The sequence below is a fragment of the Abramis brama genome, assembly GCF_963993115.1.
Source record: "Abramis brama genome assembly, chromosome: 19".
NCBI lineage: Eukaryota > Metazoa > Chordata > Actinopteri > Cypriniformes > Leuciscidae > Abramis > Abramis brama.
Window position 1 is genome coordinate 4378437 of NC_139981.1, and position 12998 is coordinate 4391434.

A 12998-nucleotide genomic window follows, 5' to 3' on the forward strand; every position below is an offset into this window, starting at 1 on the left:
ATATTCATTAGGGAAGTCATCCCTGATTGGTCTTAACCCCAGTGACGGGTAGGTTTAGGGGCGGGGTTAGGGAGGTCATAAGACCCCCAGTGACGGGTAGGTTTAGGGGTAGGTCATCAGACCAATCAGGGATAAGCACTGTGGCAGTAGTAATGCAATATTTAGAAAATGTACTCTTGTACTCTTGATACTCAAGTACTTTTAAAAACAAGTACTTTAGTACTTTTACTTAAGTAGACATCTGACTGTAGTACTTTTACTTGTACTTGAGTAAAATTTAGCAAGGGGTATCTGTACTTTTACTCAAGTAATGTAGTTGTGTACTCTGTCCGCCTCTGTCCATATGTGATTTACATATGGGTCTCTTGAAGGGCTTCTTGTAGAAATCAAATCGAATCATTATGTCCCTTTCATACTTACAATTTGTTTCATAAGAGCATTGCCTAAGTTCAGCATGTTGAAGGTCAGTGGTTGCATGTACCCGAAACCTCTGCCAAATTCCAGCTGGCGAACATCCATTTCTCCCTCCAAAGACACAATCAGCAGTGCGCTGACCCCTAGTTTACACATCAGAAATAAGCACAAATAGCTTTGAAATGGTTCAAGTTCAGGGTCACAGTCTCTAAACTTGACTTCAATTCACTTTGACTTCACTCAGGTTAAATGGGGGAAAAGTCCTCCAAAAAAAAACACATGGGGGCTATGAAAGACTACAGTACAAATAAGAGAAAAGGCAGTGCTTCAAAATTAAACAAAACAAAATCAATATGCAACCTCAGATTTGCAGATGGAGAGGGAGGGGTAACTACGTATATCCTTTTACAAAATGAATTATAGTTCTGCATTAAACTGAACAAATCAAGGAATCTCTCTAGTGTAGGAATGGGTGGATCTATCTTAAAATACTTTGGGATATTTTTTGCTACTTACCACTTTGTTTAAGTCTTTCTGAACTCTCCTTTAAATGCTCAATGCTATCATCCAACCCGTCTGTGAAGATTATTAAAACCTAGACACAAACATACAATGAAATATCAGAGGTTTTAGCAGCATCATTCTGTGTGAACTCTGAGTTTCATTGTCTCAGGTTGTCTTGAATGAGCAATAAATATTTAAAGCAACATTAAGGAACTTTTCCTCTTCGGTCGCCCTACAGGTTAGAAGCGGAATTGTCCATTACCGCTGTCGTAAATAATTTCGCCGCCCGCAGCCTATCGTCGCACGCACGCCCGCTGTTTATCCAGCACCGGCTTTGGAATGAACGATGTCCACAGAAAAGGTAGAGTATGTTGCATGATTTCATGAAAGTATGATGTATTGTGACATCAGAAACGAAGAAAAACTAAATGATGACTATTGTAACGCTTGACGTAAAGCAAGTCAAATTTGTAGTTTTCTTATGTCTCAGATATAGGGCTGCAAAGCGAATCCAGAAGTGCCGTTCACCCTGTTACGACTTGATGAACCACTGATACGATTTTGGAAACATTATTTTAAGGTAAAAAATGTTACTTAGTGTTGCTTTAATGCAATCTAGGTGTCCAATATGGATCTAAGTGATCAAAATGCTGAATCTGATTTCCCAACCATATTTGTATTTTTTAAATTTATATATTTTTTCCAATAGTCCTCTTACAGATGCAATTTAATTCACCATTTTGGGTAAAATATCACACTTTGTTTTAAGGTGACATAGTTACACGTTACTACATGTACTTAATATAGTAATAACAGTAAATCATGCATAATTACAAGCAACTAACCCAAAACCAAGCCCTAACCCTAAACATAACTAAAATAGTAAGCAGTTAATAATTAATATTAGTGCTATATTATTGGTGCTATAATATTAGTGTCAGTCCTTAAGTGCGATGCAACAACGTCACCTTAAAATAAAGTTTTACCAAATATGATAGCAAATAAAAGTGCATAGTGTTTCTTTGGTTGTATAAATAATAGTTTAACTATGTTTCTATGTCAGTAAACATCCCAAAAACAAAATCATTTTTAAATAACATCAGCAGAGGTGCTGTTGTGTAATTAAGGGAACATTCATATAAAGAATGTAATATAGTTGACAATCATTTTGATGGTCAACTTTATATCTCAGACACATTCCCACCTTTGCCTTGGCGTCAGAGGAGACAAACATTCCTTTGAAGGATTCTAACAGAAGCTTGTTGAAGGCAAGGGGCTCCGAAGGTTTCAATGATATCACTATCCTGACCACATCCTCGTTGTACTTGTCAAAGCCAAATTCCTCCAGAACACGGCCATCTCGTCCAGACACTAGCCTATAGCCAAATCTAGTTGTAATTTGGTCCACTTTGAAACAACACAGATCACCCATCTTGGAGATCTGTTGGATGGCGGCTTCCACCTGAGGCCTCAACAGGCTTAATCGCTTGGACAAGTCAAACCCAAAGGCAATGTCAATATTGCAATCTGTTCAAACAAAACAATAGGTCACAATCTTCAAGAAAGGGAATAGACAAAATAGTTTACATCATTATCATTAATACCATGCATACAATACATGTATAGAACAGTCTACACAGTATATTACCATTTACCATGTTAGAAGACTTTTTGGTAACACTAGAAAAATGCCCCTTCATTAATAGGTAACTATGCAGGAAGTAATGCAGGACAAAATGAGTAGTACTACATTAACACTTCAGCTACTACTATCAACTACCATACAGTAGTTACCTATTAATGACGGACCATTAAGAATGGGTTAGTTCACTCAAATATGAAAATTCTGTCATTAATTACTGACCCTCATGTCGTTCCAAACCCATAAGACTTTTGTTAATCTTCAGAACACAAATGAAGATCTTTTTGATGAAATCTAAGAGCTTCCCGTCCCTCCATTGACAGCTGTGCAACTGACACTTTCAAGTGTATTTTTTATTAGCCTAATGTCCAACATGAGTTCATGTAACAATGCCTGCTCTTGCGTTGCTTCATAAAACTGAGGTTAAACCACTAGAGGTTAAACCACTACCTTTCTGGGGTTTGAAGTCTCTTCAGAAAATTTTGACCAAACCGCTCGATTCATATGGATTAGTTTTTTGTTTTTGGGTGAACTGTCCCTTTAATGTGTACATCTTCTAAAAGATTGTCAGTTTTCATGTGTATTATAGTAAAAACCAAAGCCAGAGTGACTTTTTCAAATGACTTCTTACATTATGATCATTTATCTTTCCAGAATGCAAGACACCCGAACTGATTGACATAATCTTCCTTTTGGATGCCTCTGGTAATCCCAATAAAGATGGTTTCAAGGAAATGATCAACTTAATATCATATGTGGTGAGCAAATCTGTGGTTGGAAAAAAACGGGTACAATTTGGCGCCATCACCTACTCTAACAGCCCTCAATCCGAGTTCACCCTGAAAGAGTACAACAGTCAGGCTGATGTTCTGAAGGCTATCTCAAACCTCAAATCTTCAGGGGGCAGAAGAAACACGGCCCGGGCCCTTAAATACACACTCTCCTACTTTGACACAACTCATGGTGGACGACGGCCACGGAATGTACCCCAAGTGCTAATTCTGATTACAGATGGCAGGGTTAATGATTTAAGTGAACTGGACACTTGGCCTGATTCCCTGAATAATTCAGAAGTCAACTTTTTTGCTATTGGTACTGAAGATGCAGATGAGGTCCAGCTAAGGGAGATGGCAGGAGATAAAGGCCGAGTGCACTATGCAAACACCTACCAGGATCTGCATGGACTACAAAAAATAATCACCCCAGAGCTTTGCCATCTTACCAAACCAAGTAAATTTAATTTCTTATCACCTTTTATCAGTGCTTGGGAATAACTAGCTAAAATGCCAATGCTACTAACTTAGCTACATTTATCAGTAGCTCAGCTGTTTTTAAAATTCTGCAGATTTTCTAATAACAAGCTTCCCTGTTAAATTGATGTTCATTTCTTTTTCAACTCCAGTTACAGATCATTTTCTATTTTATGTTGTATTAAGTGTGAATGAATCTGTTCACTTTTAATGCTGACATGCTATTTGAGTTCATTTGTTAAAAAAAAAAAAATCTGAAAATGTATGGCACAAAGATTTTGAACAAATTAACTTAAAGGTGCCATGTGTTATATCTGGCAAAAAATCAAGTCATACTCCACATTCCATACCAGATGGGGGCAGTATACCTCCAGAAAGTGAATTGGTCTACTCTAGACTAGAGTAACAAACGAGAAACGGCATAGTCTCTATGCTCCGCCCCTACCTTCACAACGACCCTAGAGCCATAGCCAAAGCCGAGCCAACTCCTAATAGAGGACGTTTTGACTCCAGAGGAACGTTGGTTGATGTCAAGTGATATTGAAATATGACATATTCAAGCTACTCCCCTTCACCTTTACCAGTGAATATGTTCATATTCGTTTTGTTCATATTAAATTTTTATTGTTAGTTTGAATTAAATTAATTTGACAGACAGCATTCGCTGATGTTGACCAAGCTAGCGCCAACGTAACCAGAGCTGCCAACTCTCACGCATTCACCGTGAGACACACGCAATTGACACTTTTCACACGCTCTCACGCCACACATCCATTTTCTCACGCACAGAAAAATCGCGAAGCAAAGAGGACACGGAGACCGACAGACTAGACAGAGCAGGGGTGCGTTTCCTGAAAGCATCGTTGGCCAACTATGGTCGCAAGTTCATCGCAATGTCCATTGAACTCTATTGGTAACGAGGGAACTTGCGACCATAGTTGGCTAACGATGCTTTCGGGAAACGCACCCCAGGTTAGTTATGATATAAAAAAATCTCAGCTCTCACATTCTGTCAATTTTATTACGCTTTGGCGCTTGTAAATGTTACACGACAGATCTCTAGCGCACGTGAACCGATCTCTACTAATAGTAAAAAAACACGAACACTGTTGAAAGATACAGTAGGCTACGACTTACCAAAATGTATTCCTCATACATAATATCGACCAATCAGTGTTTTTTATCAGCGTGAAGAGGTCAATAACATAGCTGGAGAACAATTATGTCCGATTTACCTCAGGAAAGCCATTTAATAAACATAATATAGGTCACGTAGTTGGCAAGAAAAAAAGAGCTATAGAGATTGTGCTATATATGTGTACTATATTACAATACTATATTTATGTACGTTATATATACGTTTATCGAACAGCCTTCGAAATATTTCTATGTTATAACTTCCCGAAAAAACTACACAAACATATAAAACAAACTTCTAATGAAATACTAACAGCATCTTACTTACCAATCCAAAAGAAATGTTGCAAGTTCGGAGTCGAACCTCATTTCTTTCATGTCCATTAGTTGTCTCCAGCGATGGAAAGCAGTGCCAATGTTTACTCTGGTTCTGTTCCTTTTTTTATCAGATTTTATTTGAATGTAGTAGTGGGCTGTACTTTCCACACGATTGACATCAGGGTTGCGTTCAGCCCCGACAAAACGTTGCACAACGTTTTTTAAACAGAAACGGTGATGCGTTGAACACACTGTTCTGATGACGCAAGAGTTGCAACTATGGCAGCTGAGAAGGCCATTCTTTGTGTTCTTTGTGAAGAATTTTCGGAGCCTGATGAAGTCGGTATAAATATGTGTTTAATACTACAAAATATGCCCGATGGTACAGTAACTGCACTTGCCGCCCAGAACAAAAGAGAACATCCCAATCGAGTGAAGGGATTGCTGAAACTGAAGCACACATCTTACCTAATTCAGACTAAAACACATCTATTTAGCCTCACATACTGACTTTATTTGTAGTTCATACTGTTTTAATACCCTGTATTTTCTTTCTCATTTTTAGGAAAAGCACTTAATTACCATTGTTTATTTCTATACCAAATGTCATACACTTGCAATGAAGCTAAAAATATAAACAACTACATCATTATGTTGATATCCTATATTTTTACAATAAAACTTACGACAAACATGTATTCTAATATCCTCAGTTGTTGCGTATACCGTTGCGTATATTACTTTCCTTGAACCCATTGTGCGAGTTCACTTTAATACCGCGTGCTTCATATACATGTTGCTGCTGATTGGACTGCAGTTCTGACACACCCACCAAACAAGAGAAAACGTATTTCAAACCATAGATATCATATATAAAGGCTAGATGTCTCGTGCGCGCTGCTGGCCAATGGAGGTCGACGTCCGCACGTGGCGGCCATCTTGCGGCAGTGCGCTCGCTCACTCGTTTAATGGTGCAAATACTTTTAAATAACCATAACTTGCCCAATTTTCTACCGATTTTCAAACGGTTTGGTTTGTTATAAACGTCAGAGATGTAGTTATGACACTACATACATACACTGCATACATATGAAAAATTATAACATACATGTTCAAGCATTCGGAATTATAGCCACGTTAATAACGTTTGTAAGAAACCAAACCGTTTGTAAATCCGTCAATATTTCAGCGAGATATGAGGATTTGTGTGCATGCTGATCACTCACCTTAATGCACAGAGCACTGACATAAGATGGCCGAACGGTGATGCCGGAAGTGACTGCGCCATAAGACATCTAGCGTTTATATATGATATCTATGTTTCAAACCCCATTGCACACCGGTGCACGCCGTTTCCAGGAAACATGACGTTCAACCCGGAAACCGTAGCAAAATGTTGCGCACCGTTTTGAACTTGAACGTGCCCCAGGTTCAAGTACGCCCACAAGCCGTGCGAGTTATTCGTGTATTGCATGTTTGACTGGTGGTTATGTTGCCCGCATACCGCCTCCCATGGCCGAAACTGGTATTACGACACCTGTCGGGCCGTGGCTAGTAATGCTAATGCTAATTCAGGTTGATATCTCTGCAGCACTATAACTTGTCATTTTTTTAATGACATCATCGCCCTTATTTCTTCTCATTCTTTTGATGCGTATAGCTCATTTTTTGGATATTTTTACCTCAGTTCTGACACATGGCACCTTTAAAGCTCATTGTGTGAATGTTCTTCTGATTAAATTATTTCAAAGGAATGTTACTGTATTTAAAAATAGGTTGACCACTTAAATAGCTTAAATGTATTCAGACACTTTTTGTCAGTAACTGCGTTTTAAATAGAGTAATTTCTGCATAATCACTTCATGCATCTTAGTTGATCGGATGTCCATTTATACTTGGTCACATAAATCTTTCACTGCAAAATAGATATAAATCTGACCTACTCTTCTCATGTTATGTGGCAATATAATTCAGTTTAAAGCTCTATCTGCCCCATATTATGCTTAGTGTTTGTGTTTATTAGTTGTTGTCTCCTTCACAATTGCTTGCGCACATGTGGAGTCGCATCTTGTATGTGTCTCATACTGCCTTCTGAGATATTTGTAGCTATATTCAGTACAAATGCAAGATCTGAAGTGACCAAGTTTAAATAAACCCTAAATCATAAGTTGCTTGCGGCTTGCCAATCTAGTTTCAATGTTGCTTCCTCAACACTGCGAACTTGTTTTTGTCTCAATTAATGTTGTTTGTCCTAATGTTTTTTTTGTTTCTCTTTCTAGTTTGTGAGAAGGAGCTATCAGACCTGGTTTTTTTAATTGATGGATCAGAGACTATTGATGATGATGATAGTTGGAATATTCTCAAACAAACCATGATTGGCATTGTGAAAGAACTGGATATTGCTCAAGACAAATGGCGAGTGGGTGTCGCCCAGTTCAGCGATATATTCTTGCCTCACTTTCACCTGGACAATTGGACTAGTTTTGATGAAGTGGAGAAAGCTATAAAAGAAATTAAGCAAAAAAAGCAGGGCACACATACTTGGGGCGCCCTGAACGAAATTGGACAGTACTTCACAAAAGAGAATGGATCCAGAATAGATGAAGGAGTCGCTCAGAATCTCCTGCTGATTACAGATGGACGTAGTAATGATCAAGAAGACTTGAATGCATTAGCTTATCTCAGAAACAAGAAAATAGAAATAAATGCTATTGGGGTTGGCAATGAAATAAATACTGAGCTGCTTTTAATAGCTGGATCACCTGACCGGGTCCTCAATGAGACTTACGAAACCCTTCAACTGAAGACAACCATAAGGAAAGGGTTAAATAGTCTCTGTAAAATCCCTGATGATTTTCCCACATCTAGTAAGTAATTAGTTTTTATACTATAATTGATAATTATTATTATAAACTAAATACTTTACATATCAGCACTGTTTCTAAACTTGATGAGCTGCCACCTGTTTCCAATTATGACTGCCTTATGTGGGAGCTCAATAAGTTTTGAATTTAGAGCAATAGTTATAGGGTTAGTTCACCCAAAAATGAAATTTATGTCATTATGTACTCACCCTCAAGTCATTCCAAATCATTCGTTCATCTTCGGAACACAAATGAATATATTTTTGATGAAATGACAGTCTACGCAACTACCACTTTCAAACCCCAGAAAGGTAGTAGATACATAATTTAAGTAATCCATGTGACTCTAGTGGTTTAACCTCAGTTTTATGAAGCAACGCAAGAGCAGGCATTGTTACATGAACTCATGTTGGACATTAGGCTAATAAAAAATACACTTGAAAGTGTCAGTTGCACAGCTGTCAGTGGAGGGACGGGAAGCTCTTAGATTTCATCAAAAATATATTCATTTGTGTTCCGAAGATGAACGAATGATTAACCAATGAGAACCAGGTGCGGCCCCGCCTCGATCGACGTCATCACTGCCCCTAACCAATGAGAAGCGTTATGGGTGCAGCCCCGCCCCGATCTGCAGGCTGCAGCCAGGGCTGCGTTCAGCCCCGACAAAACGTTGCACAACGTTTTTTAAACAGAAACGGTGATGCGTTGAACACACTGTTCTGATGACGCAAGAGTTGCAACTATGGCAGCTGAGAAGGCCATTCTTTGTGTTCTTTGTGAAGAATTTTCGGAGCCTGATGAAGTCGGTATAAATATGTGTTTAATACTACAAAATATGCCCGATGTTACAGTTACTGCACTTGCCGCCCAGAACAAAAGAGAACATCCCAATCGAGTGAAGGGATTGCTGAAACTGAAATGGAAGCACACATCTTACCTAATTCAGACTAAAACGCATCTATTTAGCCTCACATACTGACTTTATTTGTAGTTCATACTGTTTTAATACCCTGTATTTTCTTTCTCCTTTTTAGGAAAAGCACTTAATTACCATTGTTTATTTCTATACCAAATGTCATACACTTGCAATGAAGCTAAAAATATAAGCAACTACATCATTATGTTGATAACCTATATTTTTACAATAAAACAAACATGTCTTCTAATATCCTCAGTTGTTGTGTATACCGAGCTGCATCGAAGACATTTGTAAATTACTTTCCTTGAACCCATTGTGCGAGTTCACTTTAATACCGCGTGCTTTATATACACGTTGCTGCTGATTGGACTGCAGTTCTGACACACCCACCAAACAAGAGAAAACGTATCTCAAACCCCGTTGCACACCGGTGCACGCCGTTTCCAGGAAACATGACGTTCAACCCGGAAACCGTAGCAAAACGTTGCGCACCGTTTTGAACTTGAACGTGCCCCAGGTGTACTTGCAATCACTAGCGGCGCCAGGATTTTGATTGTAGGTGGGCCTCCAGAAAACTGGATGGGCCAGTTAAAATAAGCCAAAAAAAAAAAGGGGGGGGGTTCCCCTTCATCTCCGTTTCAGCGCTTTTCTGCGGCACGTAGGACAGCGACTCATAGCCTACCTGAATTTAATGCGTAATACAGGTTTAAAAAAAAAAAAAAAAAAAAAACTTAACCAGGAATTTTTTGTTGCTTTTTTTAATAGAATTACAATTTAATTGAATGTATTGTTTAATACAATTATAGGCCTATTATTTTTAGTTTATTAACAGCAGCAACAGCTGTAAAGATGAAGTTGTCGATCGTCATCTCCGTGAACGCGCCTATAGAGAGAAATGCACATCATGGATTGCATAATCAGAGAGTAGGCCTAGCCTTTTTCTTTTCGTTTTAAATTGTTAAAAAGACATTTCAAGCTTTAAGATATATTTCATGTCTGTGAGGCATATGCTGAGTTTCGTTAAGTTAGGATTAGATGCGCTCCTGTTCACGAGCAATGCAAGTGACCGCGCGGGCGCCTCTATGATTATATTGTCTCCTATATTTATCCAGGCAATTGGTTGATAAAAAAAATATTTAAATTAAGATACAATTTATACAAAACGAAATTCACTTAAAAAAGGGCTTTCTAACTTAATTAAGTGGTCAAAATCATGTCTGACCCGCTCCATGTCTCTCGATATTGCGTATCCTATCTTACTCGTGCGGTTCACTTTTCATAATCAACTTAGATGAAAAAATAACATTATAATATTTTAACAAATATGAAACTGAGCTTGATGGCTACAACACATATAGGCCTACAGACTCTCTATTTGTACAAATTGCTGCACATTAATTTTATTCTGAATTTTGCACACAAGGCATTTGTTTGTGCATGCATAGTAAAACATATCTGCAACATTTATCAAGTTCACTGATAATTATGCGTGCATTTATTATTATCTTAATGAATAATGTAACAAGGACGAATGAAGGCTAAACTGCGTTGTTTGTTTAGAATGGAATGGATCGCAAATAGATCCGAATGAAGGAATGTACAAAACCATAGTAGAAAATGGGTGGGCCCAGGCCCACCCGGGCCCAATGGTAGCGCCGCGGCTGCTTGCAATGTATCCCTGCCTCTGCTTAATTATTTTTATCCCCGGTGGGGATAAATTTATCCCCCCTTCAAAGTGATCAGTGCTACTTCACTAGTGGCGAGGAGGATCACAAAACTTATCACGGATAAGGATCAGGCTCCGCAGCCTCTCTGTAATCACCACTCTGCAGACTCGCTCAATGTCCCGCCCACGGCGCTATATGATTGGTTACACCTCACGAGTAATAGCCTATCAACACTTGCGAGACGGTTGCAGGTCTTTTTTTACGCCGCATATTCAGCATATTACTGAAGCGGGAATAAACATCACAGTCTGATTATCTGTTTCTATGATGACAAGCAGCCCAGTCACACCACTAAGAATGGCCGAAGTTACACATACAGTGTTTTACTCAATTGAGGCTAAACGCAAAGGTTTTTTGATTACTCACTCACTCTTGAGTGACTTCAATGTTAAGTCAATGTAAAGACGCGTTTACGCGCGTCTAGAGGTCCTGGGCGCGAAGGCGTTTCGCGCGGCGCGATAGACGCGAAGCCCGAATGAGGCGAATTAACTTTGGCCCGGCCCAACACATTAACTGTAATTATGAGCCCGAGCCCGATTTAAACCCAGGGGTGGCGCCAGGGAAGTTGAGATGAAGCAAAGATGAAGTTGACGATCGCCATCTCCGTAGTGAATGCGCATATATGGATAAATGCATGGATTACATCAGAGTGTTGCCTATTTCTTTTCGTTTTGAATTGTTTTGTTTAAAGACATTTCAAGCTTTCTTTAGATATATTTCTTAATATTCTCTTTGAGGCATACACTTAGTTTCGGTTAATTTATGATGAGATGCGCTCCAGTTAACGTGCACTGCAAGTGACCGTGGCGCGCCTCTATGATTATAGCCTATGTCTGCTATATTTGCTTCTTATTTATTAAATACATGCAATTCGTTGATGAAAAATGTATTAAAATTAAGATACAATTTATACAAAACGAAATTCACTTTAAAGAAAGGTTTTCTACAAAACAAAACTTAATGAAGTGGTCAAAATCATGTCTGACCCACTCCAAGTCTCCTGATATAGGCTACTGCACATCCTATCTTACTCCTGCTGTTCACTTTTCATAAATCAACATAGATGGAAAAAAATAACATTATAATATTTTAACAAATATGAAACTAAATGAGCTTATTTAATGGCTACATCACATAGGCCTACAGAATCTCTGTACAAATTGCTGCACATTCATTTACTGCATGCTTCTGAATTTTGCACACATAAGTTGAAAGGCATTTGTTTGTGCATAGTAAAACATATCTGCAACATTTATCAAGTTCACAGATAATTGTGCATGCATTTATTAATTATTATCTTAATGAATAATGCAACAAGGACAAATCATGTAAACTGCCTTGTTTGTTTATTCAGAATGAAATGGATCGCAAATGTATCTGAATGAAGAAACGCAAAAAAAAAAAAAAAAAAAAAAACGTGAACAATGATGAACACAGAAAATGAACAAGAATGAACTTTGGATGGCCTAGGAGGAGTAGGCCTAGTAGGCTACAACTCTAATTTAATTCAACAAGGTTTTAGAATATAGAATATTTTTTAAACAAAATAAAATTTTTTAAAGTTTATTATCCCGGGCCGGTGTGATGCGTGCGAGTGGAGGAGACGCTGAGCATGACACGTGACGTGTTGCATTTTGTAACACAAGTGCTGGATCAAGGGCCCGGCCCGGGTCGGGTCAAGTTCTGGCTCGGGCAGAGAATAAGCTCTGATTTATCTGATCCTGTCCATTAGCTTTGATCCATGTAGCCTACGGCTTTTCAGAATGTCACCAAGTACAAATATTGATGTAATTTTTCAGTGCGAAAACTCTAGCTAGCTAGCTGGGAACAATGAAAAGGGTCCAGAGCAGCAAATGCAGTGAATGAAGTTCATGTTCTCATGATTTATTTTTATGAATAAAAATGTTTCAAAACATCCCCCCTCTGTTTTTTTCACAAATCGCACCCTGTATATATATATATGTATATAGAATATAGAACACTGAGTTTGGTACGTTTTTCATCCTGAGACCAAACTTGGGTCTTCATCCGACAAAGTTTAAATCCCACATGAGTGTTTATACTATGATAGCAATCCGGTCAAATGCATTCGACTACCTCTGGAAGTGGTTGAAAGTGGACAAGATCAAAACGTTTTAGACCCCTGTATTTAGCGTTGTCCACTTGTGATCCGATCGACAAAAAAGCATCTTAATACCAGGAGTAAACTAGGGGTTGAACGAC

General features: G+C 38.5%; 1 long non-coding RNA gene across 1 annotated transcript; it reads right to left on the reverse strand.

The window, feature by feature from the left end:
* Nucleotides 1-448: 448 nt before the first annotated feature.
* Nucleotides 449-2254, reverse strand: LOC311069912. The gene is made up of 3 exons (XR_014603580.1): nucleotides 2123-2254; nucleotides 931-1009; nucleotides 449-557 (listed from the first exon to the last, which is right to left on the reverse strand). It is a non-coding gene; the product is annotated as an uncharacterized lncRNA (long non-coding RNA).
* Nucleotides 2255-12998: the final 10744 nt, after the last annotated feature.